The sequence below is a fragment of the Grampus griseus genome (genome assembly GCF_964374135.1).
Source record: "Grampus griseus genome assembly, chromosome: 11".
In the NCBI taxonomy this organism is placed as follows: Eukaryota; Metazoa; Chordata; class Mammalia; order Artiodactyla; family Delphinidae; genus Grampus; species Grampus griseus.
The window spans coordinates 3,197,332-3,221,761 of record NC_139005.1 but is presented as its reverse complement, the minus strand read 5'-3'; the positions used below and the strand labels follow the sequence as shown (position 1 = coordinate 3,221,761).

The window sequence follows — 24,430 nt, the reverse complement described above, 5'->3', positions numbered from 1 at the left end:
GACCCGTTGCTGTCACAAACTCTCCTGCCAGATCACCTGCAGCTGGGGTCCAGCCGCTGACGTGCGCTGTGGGCAAGCACGTGAGCAGGCATGCAGGCGCGTACAGAGCACGAGTGTGAACCAGCACGTGAGTAAGCCGTATGCAAGCGTGCACGTGCATGCTCCGTGTGAGTGTGCATGCGGGGGAGGGTGCAGACAGTGAGTGTGTGAGAACAGGAGACGTGCGTGCACGGGGACCTGTGCAGAGAGCAGGCCCCGAGTCCCCGAGGCGCCGCTAGGTAAGGGCAGGGCGTCCCACCCCAGCCCCCCTCCCCCAGGTTCAGACACCGAAGCGCAAGGTAAACGCAAAAGGAGCGGCCTTCCCCCAGTCCAGAAGCCCCCGTTTCCCACCAGCTCACCTATGCCCTCGCCCCTCCTCGAGGCCAGCTGCACCCGGCCTGGGCCTCTGGGTTCCCTCTTCTGCTCCCACACCAGCTTTACTCTCTGACCCTGATTTTCCACCCTGCAGCACATGTTTTTTAAAAACAAGGAAAAATCCCCCTCGCTTCCTTCAGGAGCAATAAATTAGAGGATTACGGAAGTGACATTCTGCAAATGATCTGAACTACTCAGAAGACGAGATGGATAAAATACAGGGCATTTTGGCCCAGATTCACTCAGAAAGAGAGGGAGGGTCTGCCTCCAGGGAGGGGGGACCATCTGCAGTGGCCGCCCGCCAGCCTCGGGCTGAGCCCTGATCGGTAGCAGAAAGCCCAGGCCTCTAAGTCACAGGGCTTATCTAACATGCCAAACACAAGACACGGGGTCCCTGCGGGCCCAGAGAGGCTGCTGTCTAGAGTCGGGGCACAGACGCCACTCCCCAAGCTGCCTTCCCTCATCTAGAAGCAATCTGTCCCACCCTCCAGCAAACACTGAGGTAAAGGGGAGAGCCTGCCCCACACCCCTGCTGGCTGGCCAGCTGAACAGCTGAGAGCGGCCAGAGAACAGGCACAGGGCAGCCTGACCCTGACCCCAGACGCTTGTGCCGTCCTCCTAAGCAACCTGTCCCTTCGCCCCTGAAAACCGGACAACAGTCGAGAGCACAAGCTTTGGAATCAGGCTGTCCCCAGCTGGCAGCTGCTCCAGCAGCCGGCTCTTGGTTTCCTCCTAAGGAAGATGCAGGTAACGTCGGTCGTCGGAAGGATCCAATGGGACGTGCACGCCCGGGGTCTGCCTGGTGCCCAGCACACAACACGCACTGGATAGACAACAGTTACTGCTGTTCCTTCTGCTGCACACTCAGCTGACTACACAACAGCCACCACGGTCCTTCCAAAATGAAACGCAGGTCCGTCTCCTTGATCTAATTCCTCCAAAGGCGCCCACCTTGCCCACCATAAAAGCGACAGCCCTCAGAATGGCCCTCAAGCCCCTGTAGGGTCTGAGTCCTGTGACCTTTCCCTTGCTCCCTTCACTCAGCTGTACTGGGCTCCAACAAGCCTCACACGCTCCTGCCGCAGGGCCTTTGCACCTCCTGTTCTCTCGGCCCTGGGATGCACCTCCCCCAGGTATCTCCAGGACTCACCCACCTCTTCTTCCCTCTCTGATGAAATGTCACCTCCTCAGGAACGCCTTTCCTAAGGACACTGTTTAACCCATAATACCTGCCCCCCGCCCCTTCCTCCCACCCCCTTCCCTATCTCACTCTGACCCATAACATTTGTCACTATAGATTTTAGTTATTTGTTTATTGTTTGTCTCCCCCTCCAAAACATAAGCTCTTGGGGTCATGGATTTTTCTTCACTCCTGCACCCCCAGAGCCTAAACAGTGCTGGCCCCCAAACATCTGTGGGATGAATGAGTCTCAGGACATTTAGGACAGCCCCACTCGGGGGTTGCCAGTCCTTTAAGGCTTAGTGGCCTCCTCTAGAAAAAAAACATGCTCGTTCTAGCCACTTCTCAAGGTCGTTGTCAGGAGGAAACGACAGGTAAGATGATTTCTGGGAATATTCTTTGGTGCTTTCACAGTGGGGCGCCCTATAGAAATGGAAGACCCCCAAATTATTTATCCAGCACCAACTGAATAATTACTTATTCAGTCCCGGGGTGGGGACCCTGAGTGCTAACAGGACACCACAGAGAGGGGTTTACACAGACAGTCCTTGCCTCCAAGGACCAGTCCGAGGCCCTCGGACCCGCGGGCACGCGTGGTGCTGTTCACCACAGAATCCCTTGCGCACGGCAGGTGCCCAGTAAATGCTTGGCAGAGCATAAATGAGAAAGTCCCACATGGATAACCACACAGAGGACAGAAAGATCAACCACACAAAAATCCTCAGTAAAGCATCTGTTGACCTAAAGCAGCACGCAGACAACAGCTACCACAGATAAGACTGACAGAAATACTGAATACATTTTTATTATCTTCACAGCAGAGGCAAATGTGTTCCAAGGCAGAAGTCAGGAATTGATGCAAAAAGCCACGGGGAATGGACAACAAGTCCGGGAAACTTCTTTCTAGTGAGTGCATTTCAAGAAGGAGGCCAAAATCCTGCAGATCGTGACAGACTGCGCTCCATCCATATTAGCTGTGATTACGCCATTGCTTGTTTTTTTGCTTTTTGTTTTTTATATACCATTGCTTTTATTATGGTCTTGGCACCCTCCAATGGAACAAGCAGGAAACGAGACAGAACACTCAGGTTTCCCACCGAACAGTGAGAGGCCCGGGCGCACCGCTTCCCGCTGAAGCACCTCTGGAGTGCAGCGCGGCCCAGCCATGGGGATGAAGGGCCGACTCCATTCGGTCATCAAGGGCTCCTGAGCGCCTGCTTTGTGCCAGACGCCGTCTGGGCACTGGACAGACAGAACGCACACAGAGTGATGCACCTCCTCTCCCTGGGCCCCCTTTCCAGGGCGCGCGGGCTTTGTGAGCCCGAACGCAGGCAGGTGCCAGCCCTCCAGGTACACCGGTCTCCAAAGAACATTCCCTCTCCGTTAAGGGAGAAAGGATGCTCATTCACAAAGGGTTCTGAGCACTGGCTGAGGAGGAGGCCAAGCCCACACTGCTCGGGTTGGTGAAAGCTGCTCTGGGGACCCGGCAGCCTCGGACACGAAAGAAAGTCCTGCAAACGGGCCATCCTCCAGCTCCCCGGAGAGCCACTGTTCCTCCCATCTCGCAAAGTAAGAAACGGAGCCTCCTGCAGGTCAAACTGGTCTGGAGGCCAAGGCTAAGAGGGCCAGAAAGTCCCCAGTTCAAGAGCGCTCCTTATGCCCATGGTGGTGCCTGGCTCGCCCGGTGGGGGAAGGGAGCGGTGCACCAGGAGAGAGGCTCCCGGAGCTCAGGCCTCTCACTCGGGGCAAGCCCAACACTCGGCTGCCAGGAAGATCTCTCTTTCTTTCTTTTAAGAACTCTCTTTCTGCAAAGCCCCAGAGCCTGCCCAGCTGTGACCGCTTACAAGCGACCTGACCGGGCTCCTTCCGTACAGAGGTGGGACAACAGCCTCGGGGAAGCAGGAGACAGGCCCTTGGCTTAGGACCCCTTCTGAGCTGTCCCCCTCCCCTCCCCCAAAGCCACCAAGCCGCAGCCCCGCCCGTCCTTCCTGGGCTGCATCCTTAGAAAGGGGAAAAGGCAGGTGCTTGAGGATTCCCTTGAGAATCTGCCAGGACCACCGTTAAACAGGCCTCCCCAGCATCTTCAACCTGGGGGTGAAACCTCCCGGGCACTTCCAGTCCAGGGAGGAGAGGCCCCACGGAGGAAGAGACCCAAGACCCAGAGCAACAAGCCAACGAGCAGGCAAGAGCGGAGGTGCCTGTGCAGAGCCACGTTCGCCAGCACGGGAAGGGCTGCAGCAAGGCCGCCAGGCTTCACTGCGCAGGAGGCTCACAGTCACCCTGCCTCAAAGGCACTGTGTGTCCAGACACAGGAGACAATGGGACGAGGCGCTGACACAGGGCCAGCCCGGATCAATGCGGTGCCAGGCAGGCTGAAGGGGGATGACGGGGCCCAGCACCGGCAGCGGGAGGCCACTTCCGCAGGGGCCCCAGACGAGGCCCGGGGACGGAGGCAGCAAGGAGTTTCACAAGAGTAGTAAGGAGCATGTTTCAGGTGTGTTTTCTGAACACGCTTGCACAGGTGCGTACATGCGTGCGTGCGTGCGTGTGTGTGTGCGTGGGATGCAGAGTTGCGAGGGCGGATGAATCAGGGGCTCAAAAGGAGGAGTAACATTTAACCTCATTGAGTAGAAAAGTATCTTAGAGAGTATCTCGTGTAACACTGTACCTACTCTTCATCCCAACAAAATCCCGGGTCACTATCAGTCTTTGCTTAAACCCCAGCAGTGATGGGGAGCTCACTACCTCCCAAGGTAGCCCATTCCTCCTCTGCCGGATGGCTCCAGCTGTTAGGAAGTTCTTCCTGGAACTGGGCCCACGTCTGACCTCCCTGAATCCCCTCCCCCATGGGTCCTAGGCACCTGGGTATTTAGGCTTTGAAGCCACAGGACATGTTTACACCCTCCTGTCCACATCAATCCTGCCCACGTCAGGAGGCCATTACCGTGCATCCCCTCCCTTCCCATAACACTCCATAAAAATAACTTCCAGACAAAAGGAACATTCCCAAACCCTTCACCCAGTCCCCATGTGGTGTAGTTTCCACCATCTTAGTCACCCTCCTCTGATGAATTCAGAGTTGCCAGTATCCCAACCAGAATTAACAAAACTCAGATGCAGATGTGCTATAAGCTGCACAGAGCACAAAGTGTAAACCTCATACCCAGGGCAGCATTGTTTTTCTTAGCAACCACACGGCACAATTAGCTTATAGTTTCTTCCGATTTATTCATTTGGTCCACAAACAGGAGTTGTCTCCTATGTGCCAGGCACTGGGCTAGGTACAAAGGATGTTAAGGGAAATACCGTATCACCTTTGTGCTCAGGGAGACAGCCTGTGTGGAGAGATAAAAAAACAAACCAGATGAAACACGGGGGAAAGAACACACAGCTAATGGGGTTTTTCCCGTAGGAAGGCTGACTAGAGACACCTGCCCCAGAGGGTAACGATGCCCAAGGTGAGTGTTCCAGTAATGCCAGCCTCAGATTACAGCCACGGTGAAGTGACAGGGACTGGCTTCACCCCTGCCCCTTAAAGGACTAAAAAGCTGGACAGAAGGCACGAAACAGCTGCTTCAGACACTGGACAGCAGGCAGCACTAGACTGTAATCCGTGAGAGAAGGAAACACAAGAGGGAGTCCCATGAGGGCCAAGCTTACTGCCCGGAGGCAGCATCCACACAGCAGCTGAGGACAAGGAATCCACACGGGGTCCAGTGGTCCCACCGAGTTGAGGAGACAGAAATTGGAGTTCATAGAGATAGAATTTTTAGGGCAGAACTTTGGAGAGAAGGGGACTGCACAGAGAGGGTGCTCCGGAGAAGAGTCCCCTGGCATCTCCAGCTGACCTACACAAGTGTAGGGTAAAACACCACAAGCCTGGGAACAGAACCAACAGAAAGCAACGGGCCAGCCAATCTGCGGAGCTCACTCAGGGCCACATTCCCACCAACGAGAGCAGAAGAGCTCACGACACACAAGGCACTGGGTAGAGTCCTCAGAGGCTGGTGCCTCGGTAGTGAAGCTACATTAGCCCTAGCCCGAAGGCTGGACGCACCCTAACAAAGCTTACAAGCAAGCCTCGTACATATTAAACCAATCCCAAGCAGTTAAGAGGCATGCCAGAATAAAGGCCAATACTATTTGAAGGAATGTAACAAAATCCAGCAACGCTCCATTGACAACGTCTGGCATCCAATCAAAACTTAGCAGGCATTCACAGAAGTCGAAAACTATGAGCCATAACCAGGAGGAAAAGCAGTCAATGGGACAGACGCAAACATGACAGATGATGAAACCAGTAAACAAGGGTGAAAAAATAGGACAGACGCAAACATGACAGGTGATGAAACCAGTAAACAAGGGTGAAAAGAAACAGTAATTGTATGTTCCATAAGCACAAGAATGCAGAGGAAAACATAAGCTTGGTGTGAAGAGGAATGAAAGATATAAAAAAAGACTCGAATGGAACTTCCAGAGATGAAAAACCCAATATCTGAAATGAAAAATACACTGGCTGGGACTTATTAACATTGGATTAGACACTGCGGAAGAAAAGATAATTGTACTTGAAGATATTAACTCTAGAAACTATCCAAGACGAAGCACAGAAAGAAAAAAGATGGAAAAACATGAATGGAGCCTCAGCAACCTACAGGACAACATCCAACAGTCTAATATACACATAGTGGAAGTTCTAGAAAGAGAGGAGAGAGAAGGGGAACAGAAAAATACTTGGAGAGGGAATTCCCTGGCAGTCCAGTGGTTAGGACTCTGGGCTTCCACCCAGGGGCCCAGGTTAGATCCCTGGTTGGGGAACTAAGATCCCGCAAGCCGTGCAGCACGGCCCAAAAAAAAAAAATTCTTGAAGAAATCATGGCTGACTGAGTTTTCAGATTTGGTAAAACAATGCTCATAAGAGAAAAAACCATGCAGGATAGGAGGGGAGTTCCAAGCCAGGCAGACAATGACAAGGACAATGGGAAATGAGAACCCGTGTGGAGGGCGTTACACAGACAAACGGGACATAGTGGCCCCAAGTGGGTAGCAGTGAGGCTGGACACTGCTCCAGGTCACTGCAGACTCTGCAAGCCTCACTCAGCCCCTCGGACCTCATCTTGTAGGCCAAGGGGCAACCACCTCAACCTGGACAAGGGCAACTGTTTTCTTAAACCTAAAGTCTGACTTTGCACAAGCAGGAGGGTCCAGAGAACAGAAGAGAGGTTTGAGGCCCAGCTGTGACATCTGAGCCCTCAGCCTGTCCCCATGGGGATGACTCAGCTGAGATGTCCACCCTTGGACCACCCCTTTGGAACAAAGAGCGGAGGCAACAAAAACATCCCACCCGTCTGAGAAGGGTCTTCCTCCCCGCGACTCCTGGAACCAGGTAACTCTCAAGCCAGAAGGGACTTGGGGATCACAGACTCCTCACTTTACACACGAAAAACCCAGAGAAGTGACGTGACTGATCCAGGGCCAGCCAGGTGTCCTGACTCCCCGGGGCTGCTCTTTCCACTGACCACTCACCTGCTATGATCCCCACCGCCCTTCCAGCACCACGGACGGCTCCGGATGGCATCATGGGTCAGTGCACATCTACACGGGTCTCTACACACCCATGCCGGCTCCTCCAGGGCAGAGGCAGATGCCTGGCATCACTGTGCTCCTGACCTGCTACCGGATGGGTGCTCAGTACGCGCCCCCTTCACGCGCACTGAGCAAAAGGGTCTCTGGGCCTGGCTCTGGGGAAGGGAGGGAGAGATGAGGCTCCCCAGGGTGCAAGGCCAGAGCTGCCCCGAGCTGCCTAGGTCCAAGGGGGACAGAGAAACAGAGCAGAGAGGTCAGAGAGAGGGCTGCACTGACCTGGCCAGTGGGTGCTACCAGGCGACCCCCGAGACGCAGGGACGAGCTGGTGTGGGAGGGACACTCCTCTGGCTCCTTATCAGACTGGCCCCGAACCAGCCCTGAGCTCCCACCTGCTCCTGCCCGGAAGAGGAGACTGTCTGAAACCTTCCTCCTCTTCCCCTACCCTTTCCAGCACCTCCTTCAGCCCCAGCCTTGCTGTGGGCTCTGGGCTGAGCGGCACCTCTTTACAGGGGTCACGAATGAGCAAATTCTTGAGCTATTCCTGGGGCCTCGATTTTTATCATCCTTCCATTCTGGTCAATTCTGAGAGGCCAACGGCCAGGAATGCCAGAGAGATCCGAGCCCGGCCCACCAAACCCAAAATAACCCCACACGTGCCTCTCTCAAGTCCTCAGGGATTTGGCCATTTTGGGTGCATGTTTTCCTACAAAGCTGCCCCCCTGGCCCTGTGAGGTTACCTCTGAGGCACCCCTGGGGGAGCTGAGGAAGGTGGGAGCAGGGGAGGGAAGGGGCGGGGGATAAGAGAGGCAGAATCCAGGCTTGGGATCTGCAAAGGCTGGCTCCAGCCTCCTCCACTCGACTGCCTGGAGCTCCTGGGGAAGCCAGCCTCAGTTTCCTCATCGTGAAACCTCCAAGCAGCGGCCTCCTCTTGCCCAAGACTTCCTGTCCGCCCCTTCGGGAAAGGCAGCGATAAGGCCCCCTCCCTGAGCTGCAGACGCCTTAATAAGAAGCTCCTGGTTTGAGAGTCCTGCGCCCTCCCCAGAGACATCTCCCACCCCTGCAACTGTGAAGATGGGGCAGTTTTACATCAGGCAAGTGCTCCAAGTGTCCAGGGAAATGGGTAGGATGGGGGACACATTTCTTTTCACGTCGCAAATGCAGTATTCATGCATTCAAAAACGATCGGCGTGCCCACCAAGTGTTGGACAATGGGAAAACAGGCAGAGCATCAACGGAGGGGAAAATCCAGGCCTCTGCTCTTCAGCAGAAGTAGAGACAGAGATTGAGGCGAGTGGTCAGAAGTGCCCCTGCCTGGCAGAGAACCAATGCCCAGAGGCTGCACGAGTCCTGAGACGTCTGAGTCCTCTGGCTGCACGAACACTGCACTGCTCAGACTGCAGGGCTGGCGGAGGGGGAGGCTGCAGGGTCTCAGAAACATCGGGGTCGGTGGTGACCGGCCCCCGGTCCCCTGCACCGCCAGGTTTAGGGTGTGCAGCACCGAATGCTTTAGTTCCTGACATGAATCAGGAATGTTCAAGAGACTTGGTTTAAAACAACCACCATCATAAGACAGATACACCCTCTTAGGTATTTCTTCAAAGCTGCACCGCCCCTCCAGTGAATGCCCTTGAGGACGCTTCGGCAAAATGAAGATTTAGCACTCTCTGGTGGGGTCCCAGGGAGAAAGCACCCACAGTCTAAGGAATCACCTCCCCTTTGCCCCAGAGTCAGGGTGGGGCGCACCCCCCAGCCTAGCATCCTCCCTCACCCCGGCCCACAGACAGAGCGTCAGGTCCCCCCACTTCGCTCACAGGCACGGCACCATCAACCATCTGGAGAAGCAGTGATGAAAGTGGATGATGAAACAGAGGTAACATCGCTTTTCATTCCAGATTAGGTGTGACTGTCAGGCATGAGGCTTCAGCTGGTCAGGCTGGCTTCTCTTCCAAGCCCTACACTGAGGGCTCTGGCTACAGCAATCTCATCCCTTCCTACTCGGCCTCCAGAGCCCATGCCCGGGTGCCACGGACGCTGCGGGGCCGAACCTCAGGGGGAAATGGGAGAACACGATGAAATCGAGAAGGCCTTTGGTAGCTTAGAACAGAAAAGGTGTGGGACTCACCTAAGCCAACACTGGCTGAAGCTCTTACCACACAGAGCACCAGGGCTCAAAGACGCCTCGGACCCTCGCAGAGTCAGAGTGGCCAGTAGTGGGACTTCCCTGGCGGTCCAGTGGTTAAGACTCCACACTTCCAGGCTTCCCTGGTGGCGCAGTGGTTGAGAATCTGCCTGCCAATGCAGGGGGCGCGAGTTCGAGCGCTAGTCCGGGAAGATCCCACATGCCGCGGAGCAACGAAGCCCGTGCGCCACAACTACTGAGCCTGAGCTCTACAGCCCACGAGCCACAACTACTGAGCCTGTGTGTCACAACTACTGAAGCCCGGAAGCCTAGAGCCCGTGCTCCACAACAAAGAGAAGCCACTGCAATGAGAAGCCCGCACACCGCAACGAAGAGTAGCCCCCGCTCACCACAACTAGAGAAAGCCTGCATGCAGCAATGAAGACCCAACGCAGCCAAAAATACATAAATAAAATAAATAAATTTATACAAAAAAAAAAAAAAAAGACTCTGCGCTTCCACTGCACGGGGCGTGGGTTCGATTCCTGGTCAAGGAACTAAGATCCCACATGCCAAAAAAGAAAAAAAAAAAAAATCTCCTGTTCCTTTCCTAGACTGTGTTTCTCGCCCAAGGAGTTAGACATAAAACGAAGTGGTCATTCACTTGCTGATGAAGTGATATTATAACTCTTGATGACATGGAAGTAAGAATTATCCTCGCAGCCACAGGGAACCAGAACTGGGGGGTGGAGGCATGGGCAGGGAAGTCAGGAGTCAGAGACAGGCCTCTTGGGTCTCCGCTGATGGACAGTTTACCTACCATCCGCCTCAAAGCAGCAAACGCTCAGTTGGCACAGGCTGAGGACCTCCGTTTAGTTTTTCCAATTCCTTGGCCAAAAGGAGCGGCTGAGGTTTCTTGTCTTGCTTGTGATGCCAGATTTCTCCGAGGTCTGCAGCGTCAGCTCTGCACGTTCTCCTCAACACTGAGCACCGGGATACACTAAGCCCGTGAGCTGATCAGATATCATGCACCCTGCCACGGTAGCATGACGCCGGCGCCCCCGGCACCCAGGGAAGCATCAGGGCAGCTGCAGCTGCTGGCTGCCTCCCATCCTCCAGTCCCCACCAAGCCCTGTCGCTGAGCCGGGTCCATTCTCTCCCAGCACAGCCAAGGAGGAGAATGGCCAAGAGGCTGAGCTGTGCAGCGTGGACTGTTTCACAGTGAACCTTTCGGCCACAAAACATTTCTTTTCCAAGAGGGGCAGAGAGAAAATAAAACACCAAGGGGTTTTCAAATGCGAAAGCCCTCTCAGCCTTTGTTCTAGTTTGATGAATGCACAAACCACCAGGCAGTTGACAGGCAAAAGAACACGGGGCGGGCGTGTGAGGAAAGCGCAGTTCATCAAGGCCAGCCTGGGGGCTCCAGGGAGAGGGGAGTTTGATGGATGTGAGTCCCAGGGAGGATTTCTCCCCCAGCGGCTCCGTGGAAGCATCCTCCTTGAAACTGGAAGTGGCACTCCTTAATGACCCGGAGCTGGCTCTCCCCGCCCCAGTGTTTCCTCCTGTCTCTGTCATTTGAGGCATTTCCCAGGAAAGAAGAGTTACCACGCATGGCAGGTGATGAGAAAACTATACAAAGGAATACGTCACAGGGAGTCAGAATGTTAAGTCCATTGTGAGTTGTCTGGGAAGTGAAGTCATCCTGCAGGCTGGGTCTTCTCACTCCACCTCTGAGGGTAGGAGGGGATGGGGAGAAAGGCTGGAGCACAGGAGGTGCCCTGTTTGCTGGGCAAATGAATGAATGAGTTCCCAGCAGAGGCCTGAGTCTAGAGTGACTGGCTGGCTTCACTCACTGACGCACATTCTTCGGAGATGCCATGAAAATTAGCAGCAGGTACCGAGCAGCGGAGCTGCCAGCAGCTTCCAGAGGGCAGGCAGGCTCCCCTCTGCTTCCACAGCCCGCGGGCCGGAGAAGCCGTCCATTACGAGGCCTGTGCTCTAGCTCACTCTCACCTCCGGCCAGACAAGCCCCTCACACACATCCGCACAGAATCCACCTAGAACGACACCTCTAAGCCAGCAGGAGGATGAAGCATCCCGCCTTGCCAGTTTCCCTGGGTGACCCATTCGGTCAGAGGGAGCTGAGAAGGGACCGAGCCTGGGCTGTCTTCCAAAGGTCTGTGGCGTCTAGCCCCCAACATTCTAATCCTCCTGCTTCTGGGCCCGTGCAGGGGCTGCACACCCCTGCCCTCCCACCGCTGCACACACTTGCCCTTGACGTGCCTTTGCCAGTCCTCCCATCAAGAGGCGGCGTCTTTGCCCCAGCCCTGGAGTTCCAGCGGGTGCGGTGACTTGCTCTGGCCAAGCGGCAGGTGGATATACGTTGTGAGACCTCAGAGCCTGCATCTCAAGGGGTCTTGGAGATTCTGTTTTCACTTAAAAGGACAGTTCCCTGGAGAATGAGAAATCATGTGGGGAAGAGAGGCCCAGCCAAGAGCCAACACCAGCCCAACACGTGCCCAAGGGGCTCCTGGACCATCCAGGCCCTGCAGAGCCACCAGGTGGCTGCCACCGCGTTCACAAGCTCAGGTGATGGGACCAGCTGAGCCCCGCCCAGTGCTATGGGCACGGCTGCGGGAGGACGGCTAAAGAAGTTTCCAGTTAGTGTAACACAATGCTATTTACGGAAATTGATAAGATAATAGGTAGACAGCTGGATACTAGTCTATCATTAAAATACCTACAAGGAATATAAGTCAAAGTGCTAACAGCGATTGTCCCTGAGGGGCAGGATTACAGGAGGCTCTCCTTTTCTACCAGTTCTGGAACGCTTGACGGTTATAAGGAGTTTGTATTATTTTTGCAACAACAACAACAAAGAAGTACTTTAAAAAAATTCACCTTGGGGGCTTCCCTGGTGGCGCAGTGGTTGAGCGTCCGCCTGTCGATGCAGGGGACACGGGTTCGTGCCCCGGTCCGGGAAGATCCCACATGCCGCGGAGCGGCTGGGCCCGTGAGCCATGGCCGCTGAGCCTGCGTGTCCGGAGCCTGTGCTCCGCAACGGGAGAGGCCACAACAGTGAGAGGCCCGCGTAACACACACACACACACACACACACACACACACACACACACACGCAAAAAAAAATTGGATTCTGTGACAAGCTTATTTTTCCGAAAAATCTGTTTTCATCCTGTCATTCCCCTGTCCGGGGACCAACACCAGCTCCCCACTGCTAGTCTGCTGAGGTCAGTCTCCTCTGGGGGACATTTCAGGTACCCCAGAGTGAAGAGGCCCCGCCTTGACAGCTTGCTCCTCCCCCTTCCAGCCCAATCACCGGGCCACGCCCAGCTTGCCATCCACCCCTGCATCCCCGTCCCTCAAGGCCCAGCCCCATCTCCCCTGCGTTCCTCCGCCGGTCCTCAGAGAGCGGTCCACCCAACCCTGTCCTTGATGGGCCAGTGTCCTGTATTAGTCTCCCTGCACTGTGGGGAATGACTGCCCCTCATAGAAGACATTCACGGACACAGGCCAGCCAGCCACCGCCAGCTCCAGCTTCTCAGTCTGCAGTAGGCGAGGGGCAGAGCCCAGACGGTGGTTCCACCCCGACTCCCTCTCTGCTGTCCACAGCCTGCACGGTGGGGGGTGGCCCTGGACTGGCACTTCCTCCCCACCCGGCCCATCTCAGCGGCAAGCATTGGGAACCCCTTTGCCATGGCTGCTAATGCAGAGTGACTCTGGCCTGGGGATGCTCCGAGAGATTCCCCTCCCCCGCTCCGGTCCCATGTGCTGCATCCAGAGCTGAACTCTGGCTTCAAACCTACCTGCCTTCCTGGGGGACCCAACGCTCTTCCTCACGCAGGACTCTGCCATCTGCGTGTCCGATTGTAAACAAAGCTGTTTAGAATCTTCCAGGATGGGACGAGTGGGAAATGGCAAGCCCAGACCTCTACCTCACTTTCTCTAAAGCAACATGTGTCATTCTACGCGTGCCCATCCCCCCACTCCCACCCATTCTACGTGTGCCCATCCCCCCACTCCCACCCAGCCCGGCTGCTCCTCTGAGCCCTTCTACAGGGTGGGGACTCGCTGGGGCAGGACTCTCTGCCCCGCTCGCCCCCGGGGCTTGCTGGAGAGCGTTGGGCCAAAGCCTCAGCCTCCGCACTGGGGCAGGCGGCCAGGTTCTGTGTTCGTTTCACACTCCCCTCCAAGGAGGGGCATTCACGACACAGGTATATACTGACCCATTGAAAGGGCTCAGGTGGGCCTCTTAGCTGAGAGAACAATGTGGGAGAACTCCCCCCCACACAAACTTGCTAGGACAAGCACACACACACTCACCACCACACACACGCACTAGTGCACGGCCACACCCTGTCCCAACCTTGCGCTGAGCATCCCCGAGACCGCTCCCCTCATCTGTCCATCCACTGTTCTCAGAGGCCCGTTCCTACCCCTGGCCCTCTCCCTGACTCTGAACCTGACACCCTTTCCTCCCTGGGGGTGAGAGGAGCACAGGATGTGCTGGGATGCAGCACAGGTACTGGGCCGCTGCCCGCCAGGGCTCTAGAAGGCCGGCCCAGGTGGAGTGGGACGTTGTTCAGGCTTTACAATAATTTGCTCGCTCTAATTTTTCTTGTTCACCTGAGGAAGGGCATTTTTGGATCTGCACAAAGGTGCTGTGAGGGTTGGCAGCGGCCCTGAGCTGCCAAGGCCAAGGCCAGGAACACGCCAAGATCCTACACAGGAGGCTGCGGGACCCTCGGCCTTCCTGCAGTGACAGCCAAGCCTCCCCAACAAGGGGGAGGTTCCAGGAGACTGGCTGCGCTGCCTGACTCTCCAGGCGCCCTGGATGGTCCTCCACCCCCATCCTTTCCTGTTTCCAGCACAAGGTCAGATATTTTAACAAATGCTGACGCTGGGTGTAGAAATGATCACGAGGCTCTTGGAAAGTAAGCAAGTATTCAAAATGCAATAAATTTCCAGGCACTGGAAGGGGAGTGGGGAGGAAGGCAGAGCGGGGAGCGGGTGGTAAACTCAAAAGCACAGGTAGTATTAAACAACAGACACTCAAAAACCATCTACACATGGCTGCCGAGTGGGGCCCAAAGTGCCGCGCTGACCGGTGAGCCCCCCCAGACATGTTCCCTCAGGCCGCCCCTTCCGGGAGCCCGGCCACTGCGGGCTGAGTTTGGGTTGTGTTTTTTGGTTCGAGGGGAGGGCGGGTGGAAGCTGGCCTCCACCAGGCAGATATTCTCATTTCACCAGGCTGGGGCTGTGACGGAAGCTGAAATTATGAACTCGTTGGGCTCGGGTCCAGCGATGGGGCCTCTCGCTCCCAAGTGCGTGGGGCTGGGGCAGGAGGCAGGCAAAATGCAAGGGGCGGCAGAGACCCTGCCGCTAACCAGACCGGCGCGCATCTCTGTGGACAATCTCCGCACCCCCGCCCGGCTTCCATCAGGACCCAGATCACCTGTTCACTCATGAACCTCACCCCTCCCTCCTCCGTGCACCTCGAGGCCAGGGGCAGAGGAGGTTCTTGTGAGAGGAGGGCGGTGGGGAGGCCCCCAGACTGGAAGCGGAGACCCAGGCAGGCCTTCGTCCACTCAGAAACCACGTTCACCAGTGCGAGAAGGCATCTGAGCGAAGGCGGGGAGGAGACCGGCCTGAAGAACCAACCAGCCCGTCACAGGGGACCTAACCAGGAGAGGTGGGACGAGAAGCTCCACCGGGAGCTGGTCACCATCCCACAGGCGCAAGCGCAGGACAAGAAACGGCCAAACCAAAGGCTGTGAAGGCCAAGGCCTTCGGAGAGGATAAACTTCCCGTCCGGAAAGGCCTTCACGCAGGTCTCCCTCACTTTGCCTTCAAACAGACGCAGAGGAGGACAGTCGTCTGGCTAGAAAGGGCTGGTGACGCAGGCCCATCTGTCTCCTCCCTTGAGGCCCCCCAGGGCGGGCCCCGTGGGTCTCTGTGATGGGGTGGGACGTGCCATGAGCCGTGAGGACCCTCACCCACTTGTCCTCAAGTCCCTCCTCCCTGCCACCTGATTCTCAGCAGACTGGTTTCCCTCGTCCTGGCCTCGCGCCTGGCTGCACAGCCAGTCCTCCCGTAGGCGGTGCCCCAAATCCCAGGGCAGCAAGATTGAAAGCAGACACCCCCCAAGCCCCGGGGGGAGGGGGGAAGACTTAAAATGGGAGCCCTGCATCCCAGCTGCAACAGACTCCAGACTCCAGGAGGGATGGGAAGCAGATTCCTTGCCGCAGGTCTGCTGCGAAGGGCAGGGGCAGTGGGAATCAGATGGCCTGGGTGTGAGCCGCTGCTCTCCTGGCACTAAAGACGTGGTCTTAGGCAAGTCTCTGACCTGCACTCCACCTCAGCCGCTGTCACTGTGAAACAGGGGGAAATGATAGCTACCTCACAGGACTCTCATGAAAGCTAAATGAGAGTTAAATTAAGATTTAATACGATTTAAATTAAATTAGTTGTGGACATATGTAAAGAGTCTGAAACTGTGGCCAATGATGACAATGACAAATATGAATCCCGGCATCTGAGTATCATGTGCAAGGCACGGGCAGGCCAGCCACAGGTCCGCAGCCACTCCCGGGACTCCAATTAATCTCCGCTGGGACTCAAAGAGGAGGGAATCTTTGGCAAGAAAAGCTACCAGCCAGCACCCTCCTTCTCACCACACCACCCCACCACCACGCAGCTGGGTTCTTGAAGGTAAGAGGTTTACAGATCACCCCCCAGGAGGAAGCCACAGGATAATACACACATCAATTAAAACATTAAAAGACCCAGGTCTGGGCTTCCCTGGTGGTGCAGTGGTTAAGAATCCGCCTGCCAATGCAGGGGACAGGGGTTCGAGCCCTGGTCTGGGAAGATCCCACTTGCCACGGAGCAACTGGGCCCATGAGCCACAACTACTGAGCCTGTGCTCTAGAGCCTGTGCTCCACAATGGGAGCCGTGACAGTGAGACGTCCGCACACTGCGATGAAGATTGGCCCCTGCTCGCCGCAACTGGAGAAAGCCCTCGCACAGAAACGAAGACCCAACACAGCCAAAAATAAATAAATAAATTTAAAAAGACCCAGGTCTGTACGCAGCACCCCCGGAACGTGAATCGGCACCATCCACACCAGCGACCTGGGTAGCTCCTGCCCAGCTCCAGCTCCGCAGGGGCCTCGACGCACAGGTGCTAGGAACGATGAAGCTACCAGCAAGACCCCTGGAGCCTGCAGGAGCAGAGATGAGGACCCCCAGTGAGCATCCTGGCAGAGGGTGCCCACCACCGGAGGGCCAGGGGCATTCCTGCAGCAGCCAGGATAGAGGAACAGACACAGGTGGGATTGGTCTGATTCCCACAGATTCTTTTCTGGCCGGCTGGTGGGAGGAGACAGGAAGCAGGAAGTTACAGGCCTCTCCTGCTTCCCTAGGCTCCCTCCCTACAATAAGGGTGGTCAAGAAAGAAATTAAGAATACTGCCGGCCACCATTCAGAAACAGTGGGGAGGAGGGAAATCTCTCCCGGCTCCCAAAGCCCCATTTAAGGAGCTCATCAATTCAACGTCGAGAGCTGGGGCAGAGAGACAGCTAGAAGATGTCAACATCCCACTCTATCCTCCCTCCCCAAGCCACAGTGAAAGGGCAAGAGAGACTCTGGCTTTAGACAGTTTATAACACGTGGACTTTCCGAGGTCCCAGCACACAGAGGACCCAGACCAGCACTGACCTGTTTTCCTTGAATTTCCTGCGAACACCTTGGCTGCTGACAGATCAGAGAAGATCCCAGGATATTCCTGCAGGAAAATAAATGAAACATTAGGTCATCATTTCGCTGTGAAGCCACTCCAGGGTGAATTCTGTCCAGCAATGGCCACTCTTCGGGCTGCAGTCTCCCATCGAGAACCCAATCATTCAACAGCTGGAGAAGGCCAGAAAGAGCAAATGCATTCCAGCCGCTGTGCAGGCCACTCAGCTGGTGGTGGGTGCTAAAGCATGATGACAGAGACCAAGCCCTGGCTCGATGGGAAAGACAGCCATGATCAACTAGTGATGTCTGCTACGGGTCATTCTAGCGGTAAGTGTATCCGTGCCAGGTATCTGCCATCTCTGGGGTGGCCCCTTGGCATCCAGGGATTTAACATTTGTAATTTTGACCACTCACAAGTGAGACAAAGTTTCAAGATACTGAAAAGTGTGTAACTTTACTGAGATGTGAGTTTGATTCACACAAATCAAAGGAATAGACAACTGAGGCTGAGGTAAAGGAATAGACAACTCTCTTGTTTCCATCTCTGCCACATCTAAAGTTACTCTTGAGGAGCAATAAAAACTTGGTGGGAAATGGCCATCAAGTGAGAGATAAAATTGTAGCAGAAGTTGAAAGGGTAGTTAATTTGGGGTGTGAAGATATATACAGGAAACATTTGGCTCTCTGCGGAAACATGACTCCAGAGACAGCCAGGCCAGTGTACAAATACTGCCGTGGATGCAAACTTGGGATTCTAGAAGGTGCAAGATTCAGTTGTGTCTTTTTTTTGGGGGGGGGGCAAATGGGCACTTTTTAAATTGTGATATAACTGGCATATCACATATTCGTTTCAACATAAGGATTGGATATTTGTACATATTGCAAAATGATCACAAGTCTAGTTAACATCCATCACCACACAGTTACAAAATGTCTTTCTTGTGATGAGAACTTTTACAATCTGACTATCTCAGCAACTTTTTTTTTTAATATATTTATTTTTGGCTGCATTGGGTCTTTGTTGCTGTGCACGGGCTTCCTCTAGTTGCAGCGAGCGGGGGCTGCTCTTCATCGCAGTGCGCCGGCTTCTCATTGCGGTGTCTTCTCTTGTCACAGAGCACAGGCTCTAGGCACGCAGGCTTCAGTAGTTGTGGCTCGAGGGCTCTAGAGCGCAGGGTCAGTAGTTGTGGCTCGCGGGCTTAGTTGTTCCACTGCATGCGGGATCTTCCCGGACCAGGGCTCGAACCCGTGTCCGCTGCATTGGCAGGTAGATTCTTAACCACTGCGCCACCGGGGAAGTCCTCAGCAACTTTCAATTTATAACACAGTCTGATTGTTAACTCCAGTCACCACGCTGTATGTTACGTCCCCATGACAAGATGCGTTTCTTGCGGGCTTCCCTGGTGGCGCAGTGGTTGAGAATCCTCCTGCCAATGCAGGGGACACAGGCTCGAGCCCTGGTCCGGGAAGATCCCACATGCTGCGGAGCAACTAAGCCCGTGCACCACAGCTACTGAGCCTGCACTCTAGAGCCCACGAGCCACAACTACTGAGCTCACGTGCCACAACTACTGAAGCCCGCGCGCCTAGAGCCCGTGCTCCACAACAAGAGAAGCCACCGCAATGAGAAGCCCGTGCAGCAACAAAGACCCAACACTGCCAAAAATAAATAAATAAAATAAATAAATTTTAAAAATAAAATAAATTGTCAATTAAAAAAAAAAAAAGATGCATTTCTTGAGAACATCCGGGTCCACGCTGAGCCTATTCTGTGCCCCTCGGAGGTGAGTGAGGGGCCGAGGAGAACACAGGGGCAAAGAAAATCTATGCCCTGAGGGGCTTCCAATCTAGTTGGAGGAGCGATGATGCCACCCTGAAAAGAGCAAATGGCCCTGCATCCTCACCATCACCCAGCCCAGAATCCCCTCCAGTCCTCCTGCATCGTTTCCTCTCCACCCCATCCCGTCAATCCATTGATGGTCTCAATCCTACTTCCAAAATGTCTCAGGTTTGTTCCTCACAGCTGCCCAGCCACTCTCCCCACCATGATTTCCTCTCTTCACAGACCCCATACTCGCCCTCCACAGGCCTAGCCCTGCTTCTGCGACCCCTACTCAAAAACCGGCAAGGTTCCCAGGCCCCCCAAGGCTAACTGCAGTCCCCCCAGCACGAGCAGGCAGCGCATGGGAGACACTTAATTTCAATGCATGGATGGAGGAAATTCCTTGGCTGGACATTTGAAGCCACCCATAATATGGTCACTGTCTACCTGTCCAGCCTTTTGTCTCTCTGGTTCCTCCCACACAACCCACTCATTGGCCCGACTGAGCTATTCCAAACCCCAGCACTTTCTTAATGCCATTCCTCAGGCTGACCTTTCTTCCCTTCTGTAGAAATGCAAGCCACACTTCAAAGTTCGCATCCAACACCACCTGCTGCATGAGGTGGTCCTCTAGCATCAGGGTGATTTATCCCTCTGTTTGAAACCACATTCTACTCTCATAAGCTATTCACCTTATATTTTTAATTGTCTTTTTTTTGGGGGGGGGCCACACCACGTGGCATGCGGGATCTTAGTTCCCTGACCAGGGATCAAACCCGTGTGCCTTGCAGTGGAAGTGCAGATTCTTAACCAGTGGCCCACCAGGGAAGTCCCTAAATTGTCATTTTTTGAAGCCCTTTCTTAACCCTTTACTGCGTTTTATGCCCCATGAAGACAAGGACATTTACCATTTTCATTTTTGCATCATCAGAACTCAGCGCAGACTCTTGTACTAAGATATACATACTAAAGGATCTGGACCCCAGGCAGTGTAGAAAAGCCAGGAGAGATGAAGACATAAAATGCCAAAGGGGTTCCAAGGAAAAGGAGGTTCTTTGGGGATGGGTGGCCAGGGAAGGCTCCAAGAAGGAGCTCAGACATGAGTAGGATCTTCAAAAGAGGGGAAGGAGGGAGTGGGGAGGAGCATTTCAGGAAGGTGGAACAGTATGAACTAAGGGACAAGGAAGGAATGAGCGAAGCATGCTCGGAGATGAGTCTGGCTGGCACCGGGGGTCCCTGGGGGAACGGAGTGGGAGGTAAGGCTAGACAGGCCGGCCGGGATGGGTAGGGAGGATGTGCAGCGCCAGGCTAAGGCACCTGGATGAGATCCATCCCCTCAGTCCGTGGGATGCCCACCGCAGCAGGCCTGGGCCTTGATGGCAGAAGGAGTCCTATCCTCTCTTGTTAGTCTAGCCTCCTCAGCTAGGTTATAAATAACAGGCACCGTTGACTGAACACCTGCTGTGTCTGAGGCCCTAGCTACGTGCTTCACATACATTATCGCACTGCTCCTTCCAACAGCCTTGAGAGCGCAGTATTGTTATCCTTGTTTTGCAAGCAGAAGCGAAAGCTCAAGGAGGTGAAGGCCCTTGCCCAGGCCTCAGCTGCTCACTCTTTTTTTTTTAAGTAATAAAAACTTTAATTAGCATTTATTATCTTCTAAAATCCATGGTTAGTTTCTTGCATATACTAACCAATTGAATCCTTATCTCTCTATAAAGTATGTACCACAATATGTACATTTTACAGTTGGGGAAATTGAGATGTAGAGAAGTTAAGGAACTTAACCAAAGCCATCGTCTAATAAATGGTGAGATCAGAATCTAAAGGAAAGCATCCTGCTGTTTGCAACTCATGACCACTGCCTAGTCTCACCTGCTCACTCTTACTGAACAATACGGCCGGTGCTAGAGGGCCCGTGCCGGAGTTACATTCACAGAGACGACGACTGGCACTCTGGTCAGCTACCCAGACTCGCCTTACTCACTCCTCAAGGGCAACATTAATTAAGGACATAGTAGGAGCTTAATAAAGCACACTAAGTAGAATGGAGGTTGCCAGGGGCTGGGGGGAGGGGGAAATGGGGAGTTGTTTAATGGGTGTACAGTTTCAGTTTCGCAGACGAAAAAATTCTGGAGCTCTGTTGCAGAACAATGTGAATATACTTCATGCAACGGAACTGTACATTTAAAAATGGTTGTGATGGTCATTTGTGTCATGTGTTCCTTTGCCACAATTAAAAATAACAAATAGGAATTCCCTGTGGCGCAGTGGTTAAGAATCCACCTGCCAATGCAGGGGACACGGGTTCGAGCCCTGGTCCGGGAAGATCCCATATGCCACAGAGCAACTAAGCCCATGCACCACAACTACTGAGCCTGCGCTCTAGAGTCCATGAGCCACAACTACTGAGCCGGCGTGCCACAACTACTGAAACCTGTGCACCTAGAGTCCATGCTCTGCAACAAGAGAAGCCACCACAGTGAGAAGCCCGCGCCCCACAATGAAGAGTAGCCCCCGCCTGCCGCAACTAGAGAAAGCCCACGCACAGTAACAAAGACCTAATGCAGCAAAAAATAAATAAATAGATAAATTTATTTTTAAAAAATAACAAATAAATAAAGCACACTTATTAACTGACTGATTGGCTGCTGATAGCATTGTACACTGTTAAGATATCCAATGCTGAAAGAGACTCTAGAAATTTTTTTTTTTTTGCGGTACGCAGGCCTCTCACTGTTGTGGCCTCTCTCGTTGCGGAGCACAGGCTCCGGACGCGCAGGCTCAGCGGCCATGGCTCACGGGCCCAGCCGCTCCGCGGCAGGTGGGATCTTCCCGGACCAGGGCACGAACCCGTGTCCCCTGCATCGGCAGGCGGACTCCCAACCACTGTGCCACCAGGGAAGCCCCTAGAAATATTATAACCCAATAACCCTCCAAAACAGAGAGCTGGTGAGGGGAGGTAACTTGCCCAGGGTTAGGTGATATTAGGACTAAGTTCGGAGCCTAGGTCTCCCAAGCTCAGCAGTAAAGAATGGCAGAGGCAGCTGAGCATAGTAGAAAACACAGCATAAGAGGTCAGAAGCCATGGGTTCAAGTTCTGCTTCTTTTTTTTGTGGTACGCGGGCCTCTCACTGTTGTGGCCTCTCCCGTCGTGGAGCACAGGCTCCGGACGCGCAGGCTCAGTGGCCATGGCTCACGGGCCCAGCCGCTCCACAGCATGTGGGATCCTCCCTGACCGGGACATGAACCCGTGTCCCCTGCATCGGTAGGCCGGACTCTCAACCACTGCGCCACCAGAGAAGCCCAAGTTCTGCTTCTTCCACTTATGAGTTCTGTGACCTCAGAGAAGTCATTTATTCTTTCTTAGCTTCACTTTCCTAAACTATACGGAGACAATTAAAAATAACACATGCTTTACAACATTATGTGCGAATCAAAGAAAATTATATACAGCTAATGTGCAGAGAAAGCACTTGGCCAACTACAAATTACTTTATTTATTTATTCTCTTTGGCTGAACAGCACAGCTTGTGGGACCTTAGTTCCCCCTCCAGGGATCCAACCCACGCCCTCAGCAATGAAAGCACGGAGTCATAACCACTGGACCACCGGGAGATCCCCTACAAATTACTTTATAAACACTAGTTACTGTTATTCATATTAACTATCACTTTATAGATTGAAAGATTAAAATCTGAATAAGTCAGACCAAAAAAAACTCCCTCTCCATTCTGGTCCACTCTCAGCCGTTCCAGGCCTTGCACACAGCAAGTCTTCAATGAGTGAGTGTAGGACTGAATTACCCTTCAAGTTTTACCCACCTCAACCCTCTTCCTTCCCTCACCCCACAACCCACAGCTCAGCTGCAACAGCCCTGCCAGGACCAGGCGGAGGGTAGGAAGCCAGTGTGAACCTCTGCCTCCCTGGCTGCATTCCTTAGCTAAATATAAATGATTTGTCCAGTCCATCCTTTGAAATTGTCCATAATACCTCTCCTCCCCTTCCCATTACTTAGGGTGACAAGCTGACTGCACATCTTTATAGCAGAACATACATACAAAACATTCTCTATGGCTATTTTCAGTAAAGAGAGGGAAGCTGGCTGGTATACAGGGATCAGAGCATGAGTCCTCAGTTTTCTCCACTAGTCCAGGAAAGCTTCCTGGAGGAGGATACCTGAGTCACCCCAGGGAAGGGGACAGCTGCCTGTCAGAAGGGCAGCCTCACATAGTGAGTTTGGTTCTCGGAACAAAAGAAAGGTGAACTGCTGCGGTCTTATCCTTGTTTGGGGGATGGGGAGAAAAGATCTGCCCAGCCCAGGGGATCCCATACTACACCAGTGCTTCAAACCTCGCCAGACACTACAGGCGTTTGGGAAAGAGGTTGAGAAGGGACCAGTATCTTTTTCAAAAACAGGCGATCCAAGACTCCAGTTCTGAAATACACGAGTACAAATACTGCTCTCAGTAAGAAGCCAGTTTCTTGTTTGGACTTTTTCTTTTTTTTTTAACCACAACAAAGTTTTTTAAAGTCCCAAACTTGGACGCACAGATGGACTACATCTCGGACCTCGGGGCGTGCCAAAGCCCTGTCACTCTGAGTACCGATCTGCCAGCGGTGGCGCAAGGAGTGGTCGGGGTGCCGGGGGGCTGCAGTTAGTATCCCAGCCCTGCCCGAGCCCCCGGCCCTGCCTGGGGGCGCTGTATGGACCTCCCCCAGCCGGTCCACTGGGTCACACAGTCAGAAACCCTTGACAGCTCCGGGGCTCCCCCTTTCTGCTGCATCCTACAGACCCCCATCCCTTCGCCTGGGATTCCGCCGTCCACTCCCGCAGCCGCATTTCCAAAAGGTCTTCCTCGAAACCTCTCCCCTTGCAGACTCCTCTTCGCCTAGCTACCGGGAGCCGCGCACACCGTCCCCTTCGGGCCTCCCGCCCCCTCACAGGGCGCTGACCCCACCCCTCCCACAGTTGGCCCACTGCCGCCCCCCGACACCCCTCCCAGGGGCGCCCCGGGCCGCTCGCCCCTCCGGGGACCGGGTCGGGGGCTTGTGGGCCCGCCTCCAGCCGGCCGGGGCCCGTAACCCGGCACGATCCCGAGCCTCCGGCTCGCGGCCCGCCGCCCCACCCGTCCCGGGCCGCACTCACCGAGCTCCCAGGAATGCGGGGTCCAGCTCTCTCGCGCTCGCGCGTCGCCGCCGCCACAGCAGCAGCCAGCGGAAACAGGGGGCGGGGCCTACCCTGGACCGCGAGGCCGCGGGGCGGGGCGAGGCCGCGGGGCGGAGCCGGGCGATGGGGCGGGGCCGGGCGAGGGGCGGGGCCTGACGAGGGGGCGGGGCCGGCCCGGGAACTGGAAGGCCGTGGGGGCCCGATCCGCCGCGCGAGGGGTGGGGGCGGGGACTAAAGCCGGGAGCTGGCGTGGGCACTGCGGGCGGGACAGCGGGTACGGAAGGGGTGTGCGAGGCTGAGCACGGGGACTGGGGCCGGGGGCCTCCAGCAACCCCTGGCCGGATCCCCAGCGTTGGAGCTGGAGGAACCCACGGGCAGGA

At 54.7% G+C, this 24,430-nt stretch overlaps 1 protein-coding gene across 1 annotated transcript in view; it reads right to left on the bottom strand.

Moving 5' to 3' along the window:
* The window catches only part of TSPAN9 (tetraspanin 9), a gene marked incomplete at its 5' end in the record, with an annotated part of 183,463 nt that extends 159,378 nt beyond the window's left edge, over positions 1-24,085 (bottom strand). The window contains 2 exons of the mRNA XM_082666437.1: positions 17,038-17,104; positions 24,030-24,085. The remainder of the gene's footprint in view (positions 1-17,037; positions 17,105-24,029) is intronic.
* Between the last annotated feature and the right edge of the window lie 345 nt (positions 24,086-24,430).